General features: G+C 43.8%; 1 protein-coding gene across 2 annotated transcripts in view; it reads right to left on the bottom strand.

Annotated features, from left to right (window-relative positions):
• The window catches only part of RIPOR1 (RHO family interacting cell polarization regulator 1), a 2,621,322-nt gene that overhangs the window by 2,171,966 nt on the left and 424,531 nt on the right, over window positions 1-24,825 (bottom strand). The window lies entirely within an intron of this gene.

Genomic DNA, 24,825 nt, shown 5'->3' on the forward strand with positions numbered 1-24,825 from the left:
GATGGTCAGTACATGGAACATCCAAAAAAGGACTGAAAAGCAAAGGGTCAAAGTAAGCCACATCAATAATGCCTGGATCATAATGCAGTAAATGGTGACTGCCACCACACCTGCTTGACAGAGCATCAAAGTGCCTTAATGGAGGTATCACAATTCATCAATATGTACATTAATTTATCAGCATTTATCAGATGAATAGGTAAAACGATCCAAAGATCTTTTTCAGTCACAAAACTGAAAAGATGTCTTTTTTATAATCATATGTAAGCCATTTTGTTTCTTTTCTTTTGTTCATGCCTAGGCATGTTTTTATAAACTTGTTTCTCAAATCCACTTTGGGTAGTTTAAAACTTGTAATCACGTGCAAGGTTTCTAATGTTTTTAGTTTAACATGTAAACATGGAGCTTTTCTTCCCAGGCTTCTGCTGAAAAAGGATTTTACCCTGTCAGACTACCTGGCCCACAAATGGAAATAACTATATGTAAACATTATTCAGACCAATTTACATACAGTAGGTTTCATAATTTTTCTGACATAACTTGAATTAACCAAAAACAAAAAAAATAGAACTACTATAAAACAATAAAATCTATTCAGCTGTTAAAAATAACCACTTCATTTCACCAATCTGGAACCTTGGCCATTTGCCTTTACAGGATTAAATTCAAAGTGCAAGTACATTCAATTTATACAGATACAAACCCAACCCATTATTTAATAATTCAACGTTTTGGTGATATTAGGAATCAAAATTAAAGTAGTCTGGTCGCAGAAGGTTCGAAAACTGGAACATCCTGGCGATATTAGGAATCAAAATTTAAGTAGTCCGGTTGCAGAATAAAATATATAAAAGCACATGGGGGTTCAACTGGGGATTTCCTTTTTTTTTTTTCCCTGCATTAACACAACCTTTTTTGCCCAGGGGAGGTGACTATTCTAATAAACTAACTTAATTACAGATGAAGTTTATGTTACATTATAAGGCACCCCACCCCCGGGCTTTAGCAGGAAGTGAACATTTAGATATTATAGTTGATAATGCAATGCATTAAGTACATATTTTTAATGGTGACGTATTAAATTAAGCAGTAAATTGAATTATTAAATATTTAACTGATGATTGGTGACAGCTGAATTGATACCTTGAATTAACACATTTACAGTGAGAAAAACACACATTTATAGGCTAAATCTAGACTAAAAAAAATTAAGATAAATGTCCAAGAAAGTGGCACCTATGCAGATTAATTACTACCCCCCAAAAGGCTTTAAATCAAATGTTGATCAGTCAAACTAACAAAAAAAGTCACCAAAAACATTTTTGGTGGTCACCAAATTAGCCTTATTCCAGAGCACCCTCCCCCAACTTACATACATCAGTTCAGAAGTCACAACAGTGGGGAAATGTGCAACCTTTGGTTCACGGCTCTAAGTACTGATTTAGTGCTGGAATTTACTGCTGTCATTCACTTTGTGCTTTTTTCTTTTCTTACATTTATTTATTTTCTGGCATGTCTGAACAGTGTATCTTCTTATGTTAGCCTTTGGCATTAACGTACTGGTTAAGATGTACACCTGACACATTTGGTTCTCAACTTTCATGAGAAATGTGCTAGGCTTAAATGGCCTGCAAAGGCAGCTATTCTAGTGTTCACCATTCATCAAATGCTGCCAGCTATACATGTGTATTAGCTGAAATTAGGTAAAAACTCTTATGTCATCTGGTTGATAGCCAACTAGCTCACAGACAGGACCCAGGAAGTTAGAACTGGAGAGTCCACCTCTACAAAGAGGCCCGTCATAAGTGGAGTCCCTCACAGATTGGTCCTGGACCGCTCCTTTTTGACATTTACTTATCTGAAGTCAAGGCCAATATCAATGGTCTCTGGCTGACTAAATTTGCAGATGATTGCAAAGTAGGAGCTGTCCTTGTCACTGACACAAATGTTCTCTAGGAAGGGCTGACACAGACAACTGATGTCAGAGCCATGGACTAAAACTAAATGCCAAGAAATGCACAATGTTATCCTTTGGGAAGTCATCCCCTCCCTGATAACTATCAGACTGACAACATACCCCTTAGAGTTGACCCAGTAGTCAGGGAGGGTATTAGGGACACACAGACAGTAATCTAGCCTTTGACCATCACATGTTTACAGTAGTGAGGAAATTATTCTATGTTGTGCAACTTATAAACTAAGGTACGGCATCTAGGTCCAGTAAAGTAATTGTTCCACTGTATTAAACATTCATCAGACCTATAATTGAGTATAATGCCCCTTTTTGTATGTACCTAACCAGGTATACCAAACAAGTGGAACGTCCACAGAGGTTCCTCACTAAAAGAATACAGGGCGTAAGCAAAATTTCCTATGCAGACTGCCTCAAAGCCCTATCCCTGTATTCTGACTCCTACAGGCTGTTGAGGGAAGATCTATGCCCGGCACACAGGGCACTGCCAGATCCCACTCTGATGGACCTCCTGGATATCCACAAAATAAACAGCACCAGAAGTACCCATTCTAAAGACTTAAACCTTGCCTGTGATATAAATAGGATCTGCTGGAGAGACAGGTACAGTGGAATGAAAAAGTATTTGCCCCCTTCCTGATTTCTTATTTTTTTGCATGTTTGTCATACTTAAATGTTTCAGATCATCAAACAAATATAATTATTAGACAACAATAACCCAAGTAAACACAAAATGCAGTTAAGTGATGATTTTATTTAAGGAAAACAACTATCCAAACCCACATGGCCCTATGTGAAAAAGTAATTGCCCCTTTAACCTAATAGCTGGTTGTGCCACCCTTAGCAGCAACAACTGCAATCAAGAGTTTCAGGTAACTGGCAATGAGTCTTTAACATCGCTGTTGAGGAATTTTGGCCCACTCTTCTTTGCAAAATTGTTTTAATTCAGCTATATTGGAGGGTTTCTGAGCATGAACTGCCTTTTTAAGGTCATGCCACAGCATCTTAATTGGATTTAAGTCCGGACTTTGACTAGGCCATTCCAAAGCCTTCATTTTGTTTTTTTTAAGCCATTCAGAGGTGGACTTGCTGATGTATTTTAGATCACTGTCCTGTGTCAGAACCCAAGTGCTCTTCAGCTTCAGGTCACGAACTGATGGCCGGACAGTCTCCTTCAGGGTTTTTTGGTAGAGAGCAGAATTCATGGTTCCATCACAAGTCACCAGGTCCAGAAGCAGCAAAATAGCCCCAGACCATCACACTACCACCACTATGTTTGGGTGTTGGCATGATGTTTTTCTGAAATGCTGTGTTACTTTTAACAGGGCACACCTTCCAAAAAGTTCAACTTTTGTTTAGTCAGTCCACAGAATATTTTCCCAAAAGTCTTGGGGATAATCAAGATGCTTTTTGGCAAAAGTGAAACGAGCCTTTATGTTCTTTTTGGTCAGCAGTGGTTTTTGCCTTGGAACTCTGCCATGCATACCATTTTTGCCCAGTCTCTTTCTTATGGTTGAGTCATGAACACTGACCTTAACTGCTGCAAGTGAGGCCTGCAGTTCTTTAGATGTTGTTCTGGGTTCTTTTGTGACCTCTTGGATGAGTCATCGCTGTGCTCTTGGGTAATTTTTGTAGGCCGGCCACTCCTGGGAAGGTTCATCACGGTTCCATGTTTTCTCCATTTGTGGATAATGGCTCACACTGTGGTTCGCTGGAATGCCAAAGTTTTAGAAATGGCTTTGTAACCTTTTCCACATTGATAGATATCAATTACTTTGTTTCTCATCTGTTCCAGAATTTCTTTAGATTGCGGCATGATGTCTTCCTTTTTGAGATCTTTTGGCCTACTTCCCTTTGTCTGACAGGTTCTATTTAAGTGATCTTTTGATTCAACAGATCTGGCAGTAATCAGGCCTGGGTGTGGCTAAGTGAAATTGAACTCAGCTTTCCCAAAAATGTGATTGACCACAGTTACTTCATGATTTAACAAGGGGGGGAATTACTTTTTCACAAAGGGCCATGTAGGTTTGGATAGTCTTTTTTTTCCTTAATAAATAAAATCATCACTTAAAAACTGCATTTTGTGTTTACTTGGGTTATCGTTGTCTAATAATTATAATTGTTTGATGATCTGAAACATTTAAGTGTGACAAACATGCAAAAAAATAAGTAATCAGGAAGGGGTCAAATACTTTTTCATTCCACTGTACCTGTCTCTCCAGCAGATTCTATTTATATCACAGGCAAGGTTTAAGTCTTTAGAATGGGTACACTTCTGGTGCTGTTTATTTTGTGGATATCCAGGAGGTCCATCAGAGTGGGATCTGGCAGTGTGTCCTAGTAGAATGGCCTTTTACTCTGTCGGGTAATTGTTTGCCAGCAGTTTGATAAGCAAAGGAAATACAATCTGAAAGCCATTTTGAAAGAGTAACCTTAAAAACAGGCAAGCCCTTATTTTTGTCTGAAAAGGACACAAATAATTGATCTGATTTTCTGAATTCTTTTGTCATGTGCAAGTAAAACCTGAGAATTCTGTGAACGTTTAACTGGTGTAGTCTGTACTCAGATTTATTAGAATGGTTTGGAAAAAACAGTGGTAGCTCAATAGTAGTGTTGAGATTATGCTCTGAGCATACCTTGGGAAGAAAGGAAGGGTTTGTCCTGAGTGAGACTCTATCCTTGTGGAAAATAATGTAAGGAGGTTGAATAGTAAGGGCTTGCAGTTCTGAGACTCTCCTAGCAGAGGTGATGGCTACTAAGAATAGTGTTTTCCAAGATAACAATTTCAGATCAGATCAGGAAGAGGGCTCAAAAGGTGCAGACATTAATGATGTGAGAACTAAATTTAAGTCCCAGGGTTCTGATAGGTGTTTGATCGGAGGCCTGAGAAGGAGAACTCCCTTCATAAAGGTTTTGCACAAAGAGTGCGACATGATGGAATTTCCCATGAAGCCAAAATGGAAATTAGAAATGGCAGCTAACCGAACTCTGACTGTAGCAGCTGCAGCTCCTTCATGAAAAACTGACACAAGGAAGGATAAATATACTCTATAGGAGCTGTACAGGGATCTAGGCCTTGGTTTATAGCCCAAATAGAGAACCTTTTCCATTTGCGGGAGTATAACTTCCGAGTAGAAGGCTTATGGAATGAGATCAGAATGTGTTTGACTGAAAGGGAGAGGGAGACGCACCTGGCTATTCATGGAACTGGAGCAGCCATGCTGTCAATTTGAGGGTGTGGATGGAGGGGTGGAACTGCCCCGACTGATGAATCAGGAGGTCTGGAGATGGTTCCAGAATCCATGGTTCCTCCAAAAGATAGGGCAACAAGAAGGGAAACCATACTTGTCGAGGCCAGTAAGGAGCAATGAGGATCAGGGTATTCCTCAACTGTTTTACTTTCTGTATTACCTTTGGGATGAGAGGAAAGGGTGGGAAGGCATAAAGAAGTCCCGGGGGCCAATCGTGGACTAGAGCATCCCTGGGTGACATCCCCAGATGGGGACTTGGGGCAAAGTAGCTGCTGCATTTGGTGTTCAGGTGTGTGGCGAATAGGTCGCAGCAAGGCTGGCCCCATCTGTGAAAGATCTCTTTCGCAACTTCTGCATTCAGGGACCACTCGTGAGGCATCAGAATTGCTCGGCTGAGTTTGTCTGCTATCACATTGGATTTTCCTGGGATGTGCATTGCTACCAGAAAATGTTGAGTGTCCATCGCCCATTTCCAAACTCTTAAGGCCTCTCGGCAAAGCAGGTAAGATTTGGTTCCTCCTTGCTTGTTTATGTACCACACGACAGACATGTTGTCTGACTGGATCGCAACTGTCCCGATGGGAAGAGAGCTGTGAAGTGCTTGCAATGCATATAGCACCGCTCTCATCTCCAGAACATTGATGTGCAAGTGGTTCTCGTAGTTCTGCCAAGTACCTTGGACTGTCATTCCCACATAATGCCCCCCCACCCATCTGGGAAGCGTCCGTGGTCAAAACTGCTTTCTCTTGGGGGGAGGGGGGGGGCAAGCGGACGACCTAAGAGAAGTTCTGTATGCAGCCACCATGTCAGATCCTTCTTGCAGGTGTTTGTTATGAAACTCTGATGAGACAATGGAAGGTCTTGCATCGACCATTGGGCAAATAGCAGCCACTGAAGTATCATGTGTAGACGGGCTAGAGGAACTAATAGGATGGAGGAAGCCACAGTCCCTAGGACTTGAAGGACTACCCTGGCCTGAACTTTGTGACTGTTTAGCAAGGATCTGACTTGATTGTGTAGAGACTCTACTCTTTCTGGTATTAGTCTTGCTGACATGGTGGCTGTGTCTATTTCTCAGCCTAAGAATAGAATGTGCTGCGGAGGAGATAAGGTTGATTTTTTTAGGTTGACTGTGATGCCCAAACTGATCCATAAGAACAGAGTCTCGTCCCTGGTTCTGATGAGTTGATGCTTGGTGGTAGCAGTGAGGAGCCAGTCATCTAGGTACGGAAACACATGCATGAATCATGCCATCCCAAATAGAACCAAAATGCTCTCATCCAAAAAAAGGAAGCCAATCTGGTGGTCCCCTGCCATAAACAAACTTTACAACAAAAGGAAGAAACTTTTGCAGAAAAGAGGAAAATCCCAGGATGCAAAAAACTCCCTTACTAGCCTCAGTAAGAAACTGAGATGACTCATAAAATCCTCCAAAGCTATTTACGAAAATAAAATTGCCAAAGATTCCAAAGACAACCACAAAGCATTCTATAACTATGTCAAGAATCTAAATGGCAATGCTCAGATCTGCTCTGAGCTAAAACAGAATGGCATTAAATATACTGATCCGAAGGATATTGCCAATATCCTGGCAGATCGATTCAGTGCCAACTTAACCCCCCTCTCACCCCCTAAATGGCCCATCTCAATACTGGAAGATTGCCAAATTCCAGTAATAATGGCCACACAGGTACAAAATGCACTCTCTAAAGCCAAGAATACAGCATCCATGGGACCAGATGACATCCCGGGCTGTGTACTACATGAACTACAATATGAACTGGCACCTCACCTAAGTGTCATGTTTAATCATAGCCTCACCTCAGGTTTCGTGCCCACTGAGTGGCAGAGCTACAGTTATCCCAATCCACAAGGGGGGATCCACCTTGGATCCCGGAAACTACCGTCCCATCAGTCTGACAGGCCTTATCTGCAAGGCCATGGAGCGCATTATCATGGAACTTATAAACAAAGACATTGGCAACCTTCAAACACTGGACCCCACCCAGTTTGGGTCTGTGAAGGGCCGATCTTGTCTCCTGAACCTGATTGACTTCTTTGAATCAGTCTCCAGAGCCATGGACAAGGGTAAGGTGGTCCACACAGCCTATCTAGACCTTGCCAAGGCCTTTGACACCATCCCCCACTCTGGAATCATAGATAAACTTACTAAGTTGGGCATTAATCCCTATGTCACCCAATGGGTTACTAAATGGCTTACTGATAGAACCCACACTGTAAAAGTATCCGACTCCAAATCCAGCTCCAGACAAGTGACAAGTGGAGTACCTCAGGGTTCAGTCCTGGGGCCGCTCTTGGTTGGCATCTACTTCTCTGAAGTACAGGTCAACACTAAGGGACTCTGGCTAACAAAGTTTGCAGATGACTGCAAACTGGGAGCCATTACTGAATCCCCAAATGATGTGGATACTCTACAAAAGGGCCTTACAGAAACAGATGCTTGGTGCCAGAGCCATGGGCTCAAGCTCAATGCCAAGAAATGTATTGTTATCCCCTTTGGGAAAAAACATGTATCCATGAATTACCATATAGGTGGCAGTACACTAAACACAGAAAGTGTGATAAGAGACTTAGGGACACAGGTGGACAGTGGTCTTGATAACCACATCGCCACAACAGTCAGGAAATCCTTCTATGTGGCACACCTCATCACGAAGGGCTTTTCATCCAGAAAAAAGGAGGTCATTGTCCCACTGTACTCATCCCTCATTAGACCCATTATAGAATACAACGCCCCATTTGGTATGTACCTCTCAAGACATCTGCAACAACTGGAAAGGCCTCAGAAATACCTCACTAAAAGAATAATAGGCCTAAAGCAGATGCCCTACGCTGACCGCCTTAAAAAACTCCAGCTATACTCTGTCGCATATCGTCTACTCAGAGGTGATCTCTGCTTAACATACAAGGCCATGTCAAACCCAGAGCTGTTGGACATGCTACACTTAAAGAAATCCCAATCCCTCAGAGCTACACGCTCCAGGGATCTAAACCTTGTCATCACAATAAACAAAACATGCTGGAGGGATAGGTTCCTGACCCAGAGACTCCCCAGACTCTGGAAGAGATTGCCCATACATGTCAAGCAGAGTGCCTCTTTGGACCTCTTCAAGAGGAACCTTGACGATTGGATGGGAGAAAGGAAATTCACCCCAGGGATCACGTCAGTCGCCCTGCTAGACAGGGGTCCAGGAAAGTAAATAATGTGGGAAGAAATAGCCAGGGAATTGTTATGGCTAGGTTTTTATAGGCCCAAGGGCTGATAGCCTAGTACCAACCTATGAACCTAACCTATGAATCCTTGACGTCTCAGGTGAGCCATTACCACTGCCATGCATTTGGTGAACACTCTGGGGGGCTGTAATGAGACCAAAGGGCAGTGTTTGGAACTGAAAATGACTGGCTCCCAGCTGGAAGCATAAGTGCCTCCTGGAGCGCCTAACCATTTTGATGTGGTAGTACACGTCCTAAAGATCTATTGAGCACATCCAACTGTCGTTCCCGATAAAGGGGAATATCAACTGCAGAGTGATCATTCGGAATTTCAATTTCTTTACGGACTTGTTGAGTCTGCTGAGATCTAGAACTGATCTCCAGTCCCCTGTTTTTTTTGGAACTAAAAAGAAGAGAGAGTAAGTTCCGGATCCTATTTGCTCTGTGGGGACTTCTTGGATGACTCTTTTTTGCAGCAACGAGATAACCTCTGATGTTGCACGGTCTAGCTGAATGGGTGGCACATCTGGTAGAGACTGGTTTGCTGGGGGGTTGGAAACAAAGGGAATCAGATAACCTCTGGATACTATGGTGTGTACCCAACGATCTTGCAAAAATGTTTAGCCAGGGGCTTGGGTTCAGCAATAAGATGACCCCCGACTGCCTCCAGAGAAGGGCAGTCGAGCAACCCCTCAGGGGCGGTGGAAGGAACAAATCAGAGAAGGTTTCTCTAGCTCCCTGATGTTGCAGACCTCCTCTGCCGCGAGTATTACCCTTGGGATAGGGTGGAGAAACGGACTCCAACGGCAGATAAGGTTTTCCCTTCCTGCTCGCACCTGGTCAAAGTCTCTTTCACCTGGGGTCCAAAAAGAGACGAACCATCAAAGGGGATGTTAGTGAAGGAAGACAAAGGATTCCGTGAAATTACAAAGATGCATCCAAGAATGTCTTCTGAGGGATATTCAATCTGCGGCTGCCCTACTCGCTCCATCCGCTGCATACGATATCAGCCTCATGGAGGAGTTAGCTATCGATGTAAAGGTGGAGAGCTGCGCAGAAAACTTATCCATGGATCCCGGTGCTACTGAAGGGTATTCTCCTAACTCCTTCAGGAGATCCCTCTGAAGACGAGTAAAGTGGGTAAGGTAATTCAGTGATCTCAGAGTAAATGCCGCTGAAGAGAAGGTACGCTTCCCATACCTATCCATCGTCCTAGACTCCTTGTTGGGAGGATGGATATTAGAAGATGTTTCAGATAACTCCTTCTTGGTGGCTGCTGCTACCACCATAGCATCAATGGGAACTCCTTTGGTAAGAAAAGCCTTCTTTACAGGTGCTGTCATGAATTTATTTGGCCTCCTTGGGACGGGCTCCACAGAGTCTGGGGAGGTCCAGGCTTTCCACAAGATGACCCCTAAGAGTTGGTCATAAGGCGGTGTCACCCAGGAGGTGGAAGGTCAGGAAACAAAGGCCTCAAGATACACTGATTCATCCTCAGTAGGGTTAGAGGTCTTCCAGTCACCCCTCTGTCTAAAGATTTCTAGGATGTCAGAAAAGGAGACCTCCTCAGAGGGGGATCTAGGGGACCATTCTGATTCCTACAAATCAGTGTCAGAAGCGACAGACTCAGGTGAGTCAACATGCTTCCTCTTACACAGTCTCTTCCGAGGGATCTCTCCAGTCAGATATTCTGGGGAGGTCTCGGAAAAGGGGGCACCTCCAATAGGGGCTGCTTGGGTCTCTGGTTCCCTACGCAGTGGGGGTGGCAGGGGAGATGAGGTTGCTGCCTGCTGCTGGTGGGACACAGGTTCCAAAGGTATGGCTTTTGCAGAGGATAAAGCATTCTCTATTGCTTCGAAAGCCTTTCTCCCCTCCGCTCCGAGGAGACAGATGGTCAGCTCCTAATCAGGGGGAAAGGCTCTGAAGCAGATGTGGGAGCCAAGCTGAGCTGAGCAAAGGCACCGAGAGGGAGGGTCGGTTCGGAAGAAAACACAGGGTGGCTGTCCCCCTCGGAGTCAACTCGAGAGCGTCGGCTCCCAGATCCCTCGGCTCCAGACTGAGCCACTGAGGATAGAGTAATCGGTTTCGAGGAAGCAGGGAGGATCTCCAGAACTGATGGATCCAAGACTGAAGAACCTGAAGTGATTGGCTCCGAGATCGAAGCAGTTGGAGGAGGAGCAGTGGTTTGTAAAAGGGTCGGCTCCAAAGCCTTTGGGTCCAGAGGGGCCAATTTCTTTGCCAGAGCTGGATCTGAAAGCAACCTATTCACCACCCGCTCAATGTCCTCTCCAAAATCGGAGATCTTAAGGTAGGTGACACAGGATCAATATCTGGTAACTGTTTTGTACTGAAGGTTGCCTCGTCACTGAGGAGACCGATGGTACTGATGTGGAAGAAGCTGAATCGGAGCCAGAACTCCTTGGCTCCGACGCTCTGGTCTTTTTTGACGGCTCGGAAACTGGGGCCGAAAATTTATGTTTCAAAGTCTTAGGAGCTGCCTGACCAAGTTCCAGCTGTTCCTGGAAGGAGCTGGTCATAAGACCCCTATCAATTAGTTTGCATTTTCTCTCATTCAAGACCCTGGTACACGCATAGCAAAAGGTACAGGGCTCTTGCAAATGAGCTTCACCTAAACAATACACGCAACTGGTGTGACTCTGTTAAAGACATCTTTTGTGAGCATCTATCACATTTTTTAAACCCCGAAGGGGCGATGGTCTTTTTCTTTAGACAGTCTAACAGAAAAGACTATAGTCTAGCTAGAGAAGGCAAAGTACAGTTTTGTACCTACCATAAATGTAGATGTTCCGAGTGTATACACTGCTGCAGTCATTACACTTGGGTTATCCTGCCGTCAGGTGGTTTCCCAGTCAGCCTGAGTTCCAAAGTCTTGGTTTGGCGTCAGTTGCTGTCGCCTCCTCCCTGATGTCAGTGCGACAGGGGTATATAAGACGCAGCCGATGCCATTTTCTTCAGTTTTTCTTGCCCCCGATGTCAGGTGCCCCCAAAAAGGTAGGCAATTCAAATTGCTAATAAAACATACATAAGAAAAGCAATCAACAACCTTCAGTTACCAGCAAATACTCCCCATAGGTAGTAAAGGGTAGATGACATGGGTACGTACCAGCAAGTAAGAGGGGAAGGAGGGAGGGTAACCTGGACTGCAGCAGCGTCTACACTCGAACATCTACATTTATGGTAGGTACAAAACTGTACTATGTTCATCGTGTTACACTGCTGCAGTCATTACACTTGGGTAGAATCCCAAAGCTGAGGTAGGGTGGCTGGTTCTATAAGGCATTAGGGATGGCTATAAGGCCCTGCAGCACTGCAGTGGCGAAGCCAGCTCTGGATTTAAAGTATTGAGGTAGATGGTAATGCTTGGTGAAGGTATGCACAGAATTCCAAGTTGCTGCTTCCAAAATGTCCTTGGTAGGTACTCCTCTGAGGTAGGCACTTGAAGTGGCTGTTGCCCTGGTGGAGTGAGATCTAATGCTGTTAGGTACAGATTTCCCATGGTGTGTATAGCAGAAACGTATACAGTGTCCTATCCATTTTGAAATAGTCTGCTTTGAAATGGCTTTTCCCTGTGCTCCTGCAGCATATGCTACCAATAATTGCTCAGATTTTCTGAAAGCTTTGGTTTTGTCCAAGTAGAAGCGTAACTGCCTGTGTATGTCCAAAGAATGCAGTAGTCTCTCCCCTTTATTCTGTGGATTTGGATAAAAAGTTGGCAAGTGAATAGTTTGGTTTAAAGCCACACTTGATACCACCTTTGGCATAAACGTAGGGTTAGTTCTTAAAGACACCCTGTCTTGGTGGAAAATGATGAAAGGTTCCACTGCCATTAGTGCCTGTAATTCTGAAACTCTTCGTGCTGATGTTATTGCCAGGAGCAGTGCAGTTTTCCAAGAGATGTATTTTAAATCTGATGTGCTAGCTGGATCAAAAGGAGGTAAAGTTAATTTTTCCAACACGAAGTTGAGGTCCCAAGTTGGAGTAGGTGCTCTGCGGGGCGGTCTTATGTTTTTAGCCTCTCTGAGGTACTGTTTTAGCAAAGGATTAGAGAAAATTGGTGGATCCGTGTTGTAATGAGCAGAGATGGCAGTGGCGTGGATCTTGATAGATGAAAAGGAGAGGCCTTTGTCCAGCATATCAGTTAAATATTGTAGTATCTGAGGAATATTTAGGACAAGAGGGTCAAGGCTGTGAGCCTGGTTCCAGGCACAGAATCTCTTCCATTTATCTGAATAGGCTTTCCTGGTACTAGGCCTTCTGGCCTCCAGAATGACATCCATAACAGCTTTGAAGAGAGGCATTGCTTGCTTGACTAAGGAATCTTCCATGCAGCCAGGTTTAAAGTCTTTAGCTGGCTGTGAATTATCTGATTGTTGTGCTGAGTCAGCAGATGTGGGATTTGAGGCAAAATCCAGGGTGGTCCTTGTGCTAAGTTCTTTAAGATTGGGTACCAGTGCTGGCGTGGCCAGTCTGGTGCAATCAGGATCATCTTTGGCTCTTCTTGCCTGGCTTTTATAAGTACCTTTGGAAGGAGAGTTAGTGGTGGGAAAGCATATACTTGTAGGTTTTTCCAGCTGAATGAGAGGGCATCCACTTTCCATGCTTGTGGAATTTCTGTAGCTGGCAGTTCATTGGGGATGCAAACAGATCTATGGCTGGGCTCCACCATTTCTGTGTTATCATTCTGAATATTTGTGGATTCAGTTCTCATTCGTGGGGATCCATGATGTTTCTGCTTAAGTCGTCTGCCAGTGTGTTTTTCTCTCCTGGCAGGAATTGTGCTTGCAGATGAACTTGATAGTTTAGAGCTGTGTTCCACAAGGTCATGGCTTGTTTGCAGAGGGGATAAGAGTGAGTGCCCCCTTGTTTGTTTATGTACCACATAACTGTGGTGTTGTCTGTCTTTAGTAATAGTTGTCCTGGATGCAGCAGGTCCTTGAAGGCTATAAGGGCATTTTGTACAGTTAGCATCTCTTTTTGATTGATGTGAAGATGCCTTTGTTCTGCTGGCCACTTGCCCTGAATACATTTTCCTGCCATGTGTGCTCCCCAGGCGTAATACGATGCATCTGTTGTCAGTGTTTGCCTGGCTGTGGGTTGAGTAAAAGGCTGTCCCTTGTTGAGGTGACAAGCTTGAGCCCACCATTGAAATTCCTGTTGAAGGCAAGGAATTAGTGGTATAACTGTTTCCAAACTTTGACAGTGCTGAGACCAGACACTCTTTAGGTACCACTGTAGTTTCCTCATATGCAGTCTGGCATATGGAATTAGTAGTATGCAAGATGCCATGTAACCCAAGGCCTGCAGAATTTTTCTTGCAGGGAGCTGGGTGCTTGTTGCCATCAATTGAAAATATTGAGTCAGTTGTCCTTGCTTGTCTAGCATGAGCTAAGCCATCTGGGCCGTTGTATTCAAGCTGGCACCCAGGAATATTATCTCTTGTGAGGGCACTAGTTTTGATTTCTTTTCGTTTACTGTGTACCCTAGGCAACTTAATAACTTCTTTACAAACGCAAGATGCTTTAGAAGAATGCCCTTGCTCTCTGCTTGAATCAGGCAGTCGCCCAGGTACGGATAAATCTGAATTCCTTTCTGTCTGCAAAATGCAATTACTGGTGCCAGGCACTTTGTGAAGACCCTGGGCGCAGTAGATGAGCCAATGGGCAGTGCAGAGAATTGATAGCGCATTGAACCAGCTATGAATCTGAGGTATCTTCTGCAGTTTTTTCTGATAGGGACATGCAGGAATGCCTCCTTGAGGTCCAAGGTTGCGAGCTAAGCTTTCTTGCCCAGCATGGGAAGAAGCTGCTGTAGTGTCAACATTTTGAATTTCGGAACATCCAGGTAAGTGTTTAGAGAAGAAAGATCCAGAATGGGCCTCCAGGCTTTGTCCTTTCTGGGAACCAGAAAGAGTCTTGAGTAAAATCCTTGTCCTTGCTCCTGTGGTGGTACCTTTTGAATAGCTCTCATGTCCATGAGTGCTGTAATTTGTCTTTGAGCCTCTGCCCATTGATTTGGTGGCAGATTTGGCATTCCTTTTAACCTTGGCAGAGTGTGAAAGTGGAACCTGTAACCTTGAGATACAATGTTGAGAACCCATTTGTCTTTGGTGATCATATGCCAACTGTGATAGAAAAGTGCCAGTTTTCCTCCCAAGGGGGCTGCCAAGAGAGAGCTGTTTGGCAGCTGTAGTGGGAAGTCATTGGGGCTGTTTTTTATATGGTTGGGGCCCGTCTTCCCCTTCTTTCTGGCCTGATACACCCCATTGTCGAGGCCTGTAAGGACCTTGTGGTTGACCTCTACCTCTTGGACGTCTGTATCTGCCCCTTTGAGGTCTGTCTGTAACTGGAAAGGACCAATTCTTTGTTGGCCAATTTCTGTTAAATCGAGGAGGATGAACCTGTAAGAAAACCTTCAACGTTTGCATAGATTTTGCCTTATCCTCCATTTTCTTTAATACCTCTTCTGCCTTAACTCCAAATACATCCTGCTGCAAAGGTGCATCCAATAGTTTTGCTTTAACATGATCTGATAACGTATGTTCTTTTAACCAAGCATGTCTTCTAATGACAGAACCTGTAACTGCTGCTCTACAGGAGGCCTCTAAAGAATAAAAACCACATTGCAAAGTATGTTTTCCCACTTGTTCAGCTGCATGCAATAAATCCTGCATTTCCTTAAAATTAGGTGGATCTGAATCTGGAAGCATTTTTTGTTTCAACTGAGATCAAAAATTGCTGATATTTGAGCATGTGAAACTGGCAATTTAAGGCCCTCATTGCTAATGTTGCAGACGTATATACTTTCTTCCCCATCTGTCTAATGCTCTGGAATCTCTGTCAGAGGGGATTGGATTCTTTGCTGATGAGGCCTTAACCCCTTTGGGACCCTGAGAAATAGTTTCAGGGTCAGCAACGGGGCTTTTATAAAGAAATTTGTGTGAGTCAGGGACTCTGAAGTATCTGTCAGGCTTAACTGGGGCTGGAGGTAAAGAATCAGGATTTAAGCTGGATTCAGTATACACATCATCCTCAATATCTAACACTGGCAGAATAGCAAGGGGTCTGTGTTGAGGTAATAAAAGGAAGTCTCTGAGCCTTTTCTTGGACTCAGAGTAATCCTGGCCTTCCCAATGGAAATGCTCCCTCATGGTATGTAAGGTTTCCCCAAAGGAGTAGTCCTCAGGCGGAGAGGCTGATGAAATAGATTCCTCGGCATCAGAATCCTCTTAAGGGGGTAAAGAGTATCCTAGGTCTGAGGATGAATCTGAAGAGATGGATACCTGGTCAGATGAGTCATAGTCTGCATCCTGTCTAGGCCTTTTTTCAGGAGGGGGATGGGAACCCCCTGATCAGAGTGATTAGGTCTTCGGCCATTTTGAGCATTTGTTTCTTAGGCATGGAGGCCTGTCCTGGAGAATGCTGTATTTGTTTCTTTGTTTTTAAAGGAGGTTTAGACTTAGCAGAAGGTTTAATGCTTAACTAAGTAGGCCTGAAAACACCCTCTGAAGCTGCGGGTTGTTCAGCTACTCTGGATCCCTCTGAAGGGTTAGTTTCGGTAGGCTGTAAATCTTGTGCATCCGAAGGCCCAGCCATCTCCACGTGGGAGTCAGAGCCGGCCTGTGGTTCTACAGAAGCGGTCATCAGGGGCTGCGAAGGTGCCTCGCTGAAAATCGGAGAACCGGTGACTGGCCTACAAGAGGCTTCATCGTCATTTTTGGGCCTCTGATGCCTATCCTTGTCTTTGCGCTTTTTATGTATTCCGGTCGTCAGAAGTTCCGACGGCATGGTGTAATTGAATTTTCTGCCAAAATAACGTCGGGCAAAATCAAACCAACATTTAATAGTGCGCTTGTTAAACCTAGCACAAAACCAACAACCAGTGACGTTGTGGTCTGGGCCTAGGCATGGGATACAATAAGAATGGAAATCCTTATGAGGTATTTGCTTCCCACAAGAAATACAGATTTAACTTTAACTGACATCGGTCTGAGGCAAGAAAAAGTTTCCTCAACGGGGTACTTAGCTTTGTAGAAGACTTCGGTTCTGAATGAAAATCTCAGGAGTCGGCCAACCGGCACTGGCGAACTGCTTTTGCTTCGGGCACCGCGCGGCAAGAAAGACTGAAGAAAATGACGTCGGCTGCATCTTATATACCCCTGTCGCACTGACGTCAGGGAGGAGGCGACAGCAACCGACGCCGGACCAAGACTTTGGAACTTGGGCTGACTGGGGAACCGCTTGACGGCAGGATAACCCAAGTGCAATGACTGTAGCAGTGTAACATAGTGAGCGATAGAAAGAGTCTATTGCATATTATAAACTTTTATATATATATATATATATATATATATATATATATATATATATATAAGACACACACTCAGGGAAGAAAGGCCCTCCAACTTAAATGGGCACCTATGGTACTCTAACTTAAACGGGCCGTACAATCCTATAGGGAAAAATAGGGGAAAAACTCTCAGAACAGTCACACAAAAAGAGAACAGTAATAAAGAAAGTAATTGAAGAAGAAAAGTTGAAAAAAGGACAAGATTTAATAAATAAATCTATTACTTAGCCAACGGGCCAGTAAGGAGACAACCTCAAAGCTTTCACGGCAAACGAGATCTGGGGAATTTCCGTAAGGCAGTGGGATAGGGGTTAGCCTCGAGCCAGTAAAAGATCGGCTCTGAACCCATCCAGCAAGAATTACGGTGAGATAGGACTACATAACCTCAAACCTTTTCCATTTACTGGAGTAGAGCTTTCGTGTAGAGGGTTTACAGAAAAATGAAAGCATATGTTGGACAGGTGAAGACAGCATAGGTTGTCTGGCTATTAATTAAATTGGAGAAGCCAGGTCACCAGCCTAAGGTTTGATAAGTCTGAATGAATCATGTCTGTTGAATGAGACAGGAGGTATGGAGTCGGATCCAGAATCCAAGGTTGGTGAAGTAAATAAGGCCAAAGGAAGGAGAACAAAATCTATCGAGGTCAATAAGGTGCAATGAGGATGACTCAGTTCTTCAACATGGCAACTTTCTGTAGGAATTTCAGAATTAGCGGAAATGGAGAATAAGCGTAAAGCAGACCAGGGGGCCAATCATGAAGGAGAGCACCCCTCGTAGATTCCCCCTGTAGGAGGATTAGGACAAAGTAGCTGCTGCATTTGTTGTTTAGGGGAGAAGCAAAAAAGATCACAGCAAGGCTGGTCCCACTGATAAAAAATCATTTCTGCTACATTCTTGTTGGCAGACCACTCATATGAGGTAAAAAAATGCACTTGCTCAGCTTATCTGCAATCACGTCGGACTTCCCTGGAATGTGCATTGCTATTAGAAAGAGGTTGGATGAGGCTGCCCACTGCTACACAGCAAGTGTTTCTCGACACAAGGGATAAGATCCGATTCCTCCTCGTTTGCTGATGTACCAAACTACTGACATATTGTCCATTTGAATTGCAACTGTTCCCAGAGGGACAGCATTGTGAAGAGCGTGCAATGCTAAAAGCACTGATCTCATCTCGACAACACTGATATGCAAGTTGGCCTCTTAGGGGGGACCAAGTGCCTTGGACTGTATTCCCCAGAACATGCCCCTCACCCAAAATGGGAAGCGTCTGTGGTCACTATGGCCTTGGGCTGAAGGGGAATAAATGGACAGACTTGCAGGACCTGGTCTGACTGAATCCACCATTCGAGATTCCTCTTGAATGTGTGGATGATTTGGACTGGGGTTGACTTGGATTGGCTAAGCATCAACGACTGTGTTACTGGCATCCACTGAAGGATCGCCATGCAAAATCTGGCTAAAGGTACTAGTGATTTAACCACTGACATTAATCCTAGAATTTGAAGGATAAAGTAGGCTGAAATCCTAGTGCTGGGGATTATTTTTCTGAACTGTGACTTTATATTCTGAACCCCTGAAAGAGCGAGTGAGGTTATCACGGACTGTTTTGAACAGTGCTCCTATAAACTCCAAATTGTGAGTTGGCTCTAATTGAGACTTCTCATGGTTTATGGTTATCCTCAGATGAAAACATGTCTGGAGAACCTGATCTCTTGCCCCTGTTAGTTGATGCCTGGTCAGGGTAGTAATGAGCCAGTCGTCTAGATATAGAAACATCTGGAATCCTTGCAGTCTCAAGTGAGCTATTACTACTGCCATACACTTCGTAAACACCTTGAGGCTGTGGTGAGATCAAAGGGCAGAACTCTAAACTGGTAATGACTGGCTCCCAGCCGGACGCATAAATACCTTCTGGATTGCCTGTTCATCTTTATGTGATAGTACGCATCCTGAAGGTCTATTGAGCACATCCAGTCGTCCTTGCCCAAAACAGGGAGAATGGACTGAACCATGACCAACCAGATCCTGGTGCATTGAACTGACTTGTTCAAGTTGATGAGATCCAAAACTGTGTCCAATCCCCTGTTTTCTTTGGCACTAAAAAGAATCTTGAGTAAGCTCCGAATTTTAACTGGTCTGGTGAGACCTCCTGGATGACCACTTTAGCATCTTTTGTACCTGAATTGCTGTGTGTTCCCACTGACTGGGTGGAACATCTGGGGTTTTTCTTGACAATGGAGGAAGAAAAGAAAATGCTACTATATCACCTCTAGAAATAATCCTCTGCAGCCAGGTATCTGTTATTTCTAGCCAGGCCCTCTGGTGCAGGGACAGTCAACCCCCGACTGCTTCCAGAGGAGGGCAATTGGGCTTCCTTTCAGGAGCGCTGGAAGAGTCTGTCAAAAAAACAATCTCTGGACCGCTGGTTTTGTAGGCCATCTCTACCACGGTGTTGGAGTCTAACATTAGAGTCCCCCCCCCGGGGGAATTTCCTCCACGTGTCCTGGAAAGGTCCCTGGGACTTTTTGAAGCACATCTTTCGACTACCTTATTGATTCCTGGAAAAGGATCTCTGAGGTGTTGAAAAACATACTCCCAAGACAGACAGGGTTTTTCCATCCTTCTCACACCTGGATAATGTGTATTTCACTTTCAGGCCAAACAAAGCTGTGCTGTTAAAAAGAGCAATGATGAACAAAATCTTGAAGGGCTCCACAAAACCACATAAGAGCATCCAGGCATGGCTCCTGATGGAAATGCCTGAATCCACTGTCCTTGAGGTTCCTTCAGCTGCAAGCGAAATGAGCCTCATGGACAAACTGGAAATAGACTGTAGGATAGCCAACTGAGAAGTAACAAACAATTGCACTTCCTCAGAAACGGATCCAGAGAGAGCATCTGAAAGCTCCTTAATAATATCTCTCTGTAAACATGAGAAATGTGCCAAATAATTCAGTGACCTTAAGGTGAAGGTCACTGAAGCATAGACACACTTCCCAAAACTGTCCATTGCCCAAGACTCCTTGTTGGGGGAATGAACAGTGGAACTCTCCTCGGCAAGTTCCTTTTTAGCGGCCACCGCCATGACCATGGCATCAACACAAACTCCTTTTCCCCACAATTGCTTGTCCTCCAGTGGTGCCATAATTTTGTCAGGTCTCCTAGGTATTGGTTCAGTTGTGCTGGGATTCGTCCATGCCTGCTGAGAGATCAATTCAATGAGCTTGTTGGCGGGTGAAGTCACTCGGGTGGTAGATGGACCAGTAACAAAAGCCTCCAGGAATACAGACTCCTTGAACAAAGGGTTGCTGGACATCCAGCCAACTCTCTGGTTTAATATTTCAAGGATGTCTCCAAATGAGACATCTTCAGGAGGTGACCACGGGGACCCTACACCCTCATCAAAGTCTGTAGCTTCTGTGATGGACTCCCCTGGGATGTCCAAGTGCTTCCTCTTACACATCTTCTTAGGGACCTCCTCATTTGGGATGCTCTGGGGAGGTATCAAAAGAAGTCGGAATACCCAGTTGGGAAGCCTGGTGTTTCAGTACTGGCTGTCCCTGTGGAAAAAGGGTTGAGACTCTGAGCGCAGAGATGTCAAGGCTGTAGAATAAGGATCCATGAAGATAGGAATAGTCTGTGTAGCTGAGACCAACAATGCTCTCTCCATAGCCTCAAAGGCAGACCTCCCAAGAGAGGGACAGAACATCTGATCCAAAAAGGCAAGCTTCTGGACCACTGTCCCTCCCTGCTCACAGAACAATCCCCCTAAGGCAGAATCAGGAGCCGAGCTAACCCTTGCTGAGGCTTGGAGTTGCAGAGATGGCTCTGACAACTTTGGAGTCAACTCAAACACCTCTGATCCAACAGAGAAGTCTTGGCTCCAAAAGCTCTCTGGATCCAACTGAACCAAAGTGCTCAGAGTGAACTTCGGATCCATGGATAAAGGTATCCTTGGATGTGAGTCAGAGGTGGACGGCTCAGATCCAAAGACTAAGAAAAGGTGGAATGAGTCAGAGGAGGAACTGGAAGAGGGAGTGTGACAAGATTGGACCTCCTGACTTGAAGGGGTAGCAGCCGAATGGGCACCCATCAGAGTCTGCGTTGAGAGAATTCTTCTCACCACTCTCTCCACCATCTTCTTCTGTTAAGGTCCTGGAACAGCGAGTGGAAAATACCAAAGGGGACCTAGGTCTTTCCAAAAAGAAGAGGGAACCTTGGAGGGAACTGGATTTACTGAAGGGAAGTATCTAGTCCTTGCAAGGTAAACAATACTAGATGGAGTAGCTGGATCAGTTGGCTTATGCACTGGATCTGAAAAAGTCTGATCTGATGCTTTTTCTTTTGCTTTGGATCCGATGTTGAGGTCAAATCTGATGAATCTCTTTTTGTGAGCTAGCTTCGGATCAGAGGTTGAAGTCAGATCTGAAAATTTTGTCTTTTTTCCCATTAGGATCTGAAGGAGGTATTTTTCTTGGTTGCTCCAAAGCCTTAGAGGAAGAGGTAGAAGGGCTGAGAGAAGATGATTTACATCTTTTAGACTTTTTAGGGGACAAAGCGACAGATAAAGCTTCTGAAAGAAGAAGGGAGAAGCCCTTTTAATATCAAACTTATTTTTTCACTCTACCAAGGCTCTAGAGTTAAACCCGTGACAGAGCAATCTTCTTGTAATTGCAGAGGTCCCAAGCAATACACAAAGTGTGGGCATCTGATAATGGAATCTTAAGACTTTTTTTTTTTTTTTTTTTTACTCCAGCTGGACTCTTCTTTTTCTGCCATGGTAGGAATGACAGTGAAAAAAGAATCAGATTCTAAGGAGAAAATTCAACAGTAGAAATTAAAGATTTTTTTATATAAAAGTGATAGGTAGGAAAAGAATTTACCAGCAATGGTAATAAGCAAACTACACACTGCGTGTAGAGAAAAAGGGAAATTACCAGCAATGGTAATAAGTAAACCATGCTGCATGTAGAGAAAAGAGAAATAATGTTAACAATAGGTAAGAGATTAAGAAATAAAAGGAATACAAGAATTAGAAAGATTTTGCTAGGAAAAAAATAGAAAATGTAAAATTTAGAAACTGATCTGCTCGAGAGTAATTGTCGCCACGTCTTTCACGTATAGCAGCAAATGAGATCGGAGGTACTTGGGGTTGGAGCATTATGTGTACGGGAGAAGCTTGAGAGTTTTTGGTTGCCGCAAGCTTTAGCAACGGTCGAGTCAGATCTGAGGGACTGAATCCAAACTCATCAGTTGACGATAGAATGAAAATTAACAACATTAGATTGAAGGTTAAAGCTACTCGAGTAAAAACAAGACTGCCACAATATGCCTGTCATGCTTTACTACTAAAGACCAAATAAAAAAGTTCTGCAACAGAAATTCATTGAAGTGGCACTTAGTTTGGAGGCCAAGCAAAACTGATTTGGTAAACATGAGTGTCTTTCATACTTTCTTTATACTAGAAGGGACTTAAGGGTGACAAGGACTTAAATAGTGCCTACACAACCAGCTGGAAGCGGGTGAACACTCTGTGTCAGATTTATAATACAGCAAGTAAGATGGTGAATCAGCTTCAGCAGATGGAACATCACTTAAGTGGAATGGAATACAAAGCAAGAACACAGAATTTAAGGTGGTATGCCAGTTTGGAAGGTGATGAAAAATGAACTTGATAGAATATGTTAAAAAAAAATGACTTGTGACAGAGGCAACTGCTTCACCAGTGCTAGTCAGAGTGTGGCTATCAGAGTCCTAGACAAAAATGAAAAACCAACACCAATTCTGATAACAGTCTTAAAATGTTATAAAGAGGCAATAGTGTATATATTTTGCAACCAAGGGAAAAACATTTCAGCTGCAGGGAATTCTGTGTTTATGGAACATGATTATTCTGAGATGACATTATGTTTTATAGACTTTAAAAAAAAGAAATAAGACCATCATTCCCATCCATTCTGAAGGATTTATTTTGACAGTTAAGTGTTAATTTTTTGATTATCTGAATAAAGCCATTAGAAAAGAAATACCCATAACAGTAAATCAAGCCAGCAGAACAAAGTGATGGAGAGACTGCTGAAACAGGGGTGAATATTTCAGAAGAAATAGATGAATGAGCTGCAGTTCTGGTTATTAGGTGAAGCTGACCACATGCTGCAGCAGTATCTTGGAGGAAGGGGAACAGCACAGAACCTGAGGATGGAAGTGTGGAAGACCAAGCTTTCATATAACAAGTGTGCATATCCACATGCCCTTGCATAAAAGGGAAGATGTTGTGCCCCCCCGGTAATGTGGTCATCTATCCCATCTCACAGTGGACAGGTTAGGCCAATAAAGAAAACATTCTCATAATTGGAAAGTTGATGAGGACACAAACAACGCCTCATGGCTGACTGAATGACAGCCCCTCTAAATGGCTCTCACTTTTACTTACTTCTCTTTAGTAACTGGTTAAGCAGGCTGGCTTTTCAGCCATAGCTCAGGCACAATGGTGCAAGGCACAAACAGAAAATTATACAAAGATTAAAGAATGCATAAAGTTGTACATCGTAAATGGGCGTGCCTTCAATGAAGGTTGGGCGTCGAGCTGGCAACTCAGCACCGTGAAAATCTACTGCCAATCATTAGCGGACTGTGGCGACCCCTAACCGGGAAAAGCCGAAAGACAAACAACAACAACAGTAACAAAATAGAGACGATACAGCTGTACGTTATTTACCATTATAAATGCAAGTGACAGTAATACCAGTATGTACAATTAAGATACAGGTGGAGACTATACATGTGTACATTGTTTATGGTTGTAAATGCAAGGGATCCTATTTGCAGTATACAAGAATAAAGAAGGCATTCAACCAGTGGCCATTTGTTAAAAAGTACATCCTCACAAAGAGATGCAACTACAGTGTGAGCTGCAAGGACTAGCCATTAACGGCTGGATGGATCATAAGCACACCACTAGGAAATGAACAGGCTCAAGTCTGAAAGAGGAAGGGCTGACAAATGACAGGGAAATGAGCAATAAGTACAAATGGGGGGTGTTAACAATACATACATATGCGCACACACACACATGAATAGGATGAGAGACCGAGTTCAGCTGAGAAGACAAGTTTGCATAACCATAAAACAAATTGACTGGAATATTCTATGTGAAGGCATGAACGGGGTATGTTATATTAAAAAACAAAGGTAATGAAGCATTCTCAAACAAGTAAACATGAGGGATAAAAATGGCCTGAATACGTGTTAAGTGTTTACCCGTTCATATGTTTTTGAATTTATACAACCAGACTGTGTGGGATATTTCATAGGTTGGTACTAGGCTATCAGCCCTAGGGCCTATACAAGCCTAGCCATAACAATTCCCCGGCTATTTCTTCAAACACTATTTACTTCCCTGGACCCCTGTCTAACAGGGCGACCGACATGATCCCCGGGGTGAATTTCCTTTCTCCCATCCAATCGTCAAGGTTCCTTTTGAAGATGGCCAAAGAGGCACTCTGCTTGACATGTATGGGCAGTCTATTCCAGAATCTGGGGAGTCTCTGGGTCAGGAACCTATCCCTCCAGCATGTTTTGTTTATTGTGATGACAAGGTTTAGATCCCTGGAGCATGTGGCTCTGAGGGATTGGGATTTCTTTAAGTGTAGCATGTCCAACAGCTCTGGGTTTGACATGACCTTGTATGTTAAGCAGAGATCGCCTCTGAGTAGACGATATGCGACAAGAGTATAGCTGGAGTTTTTTAATGCAGTCAGCGTAGGGCATCTGCTTTAGGCCTGTGATTCTTTTAGTGAGGTATTTCTGTGGCCTTTCCAGTTGTTGCAGATGTCTTGAGAGGTACATACCAAACAGGGCGTTGTATTCTGTAATGGGTCTAATGAGGGATGAGTACAGTGGGTCAATGACCTCCTTTTTTCTGGATGAAAAGCCCTTAGTGATGAGGTATGCCACATAGAAGGATTTCCTGACTGTTGTGGCGATGTGGTTATCGAAG

Source organism: Protopterus annectens, chromosome 16.part0 (genome assembly GCF_019279795.1).
Source record: "Protopterus annectens isolate FY-2018-M chromosome 16.part0, PAN1.0, whole genome shotgun sequence".
Taxonomy (NCBI): Eukaryota; Metazoa; Chordata; order Ceratodontiformes; family Protopteridae; genus Protopterus; species Protopterus annectens.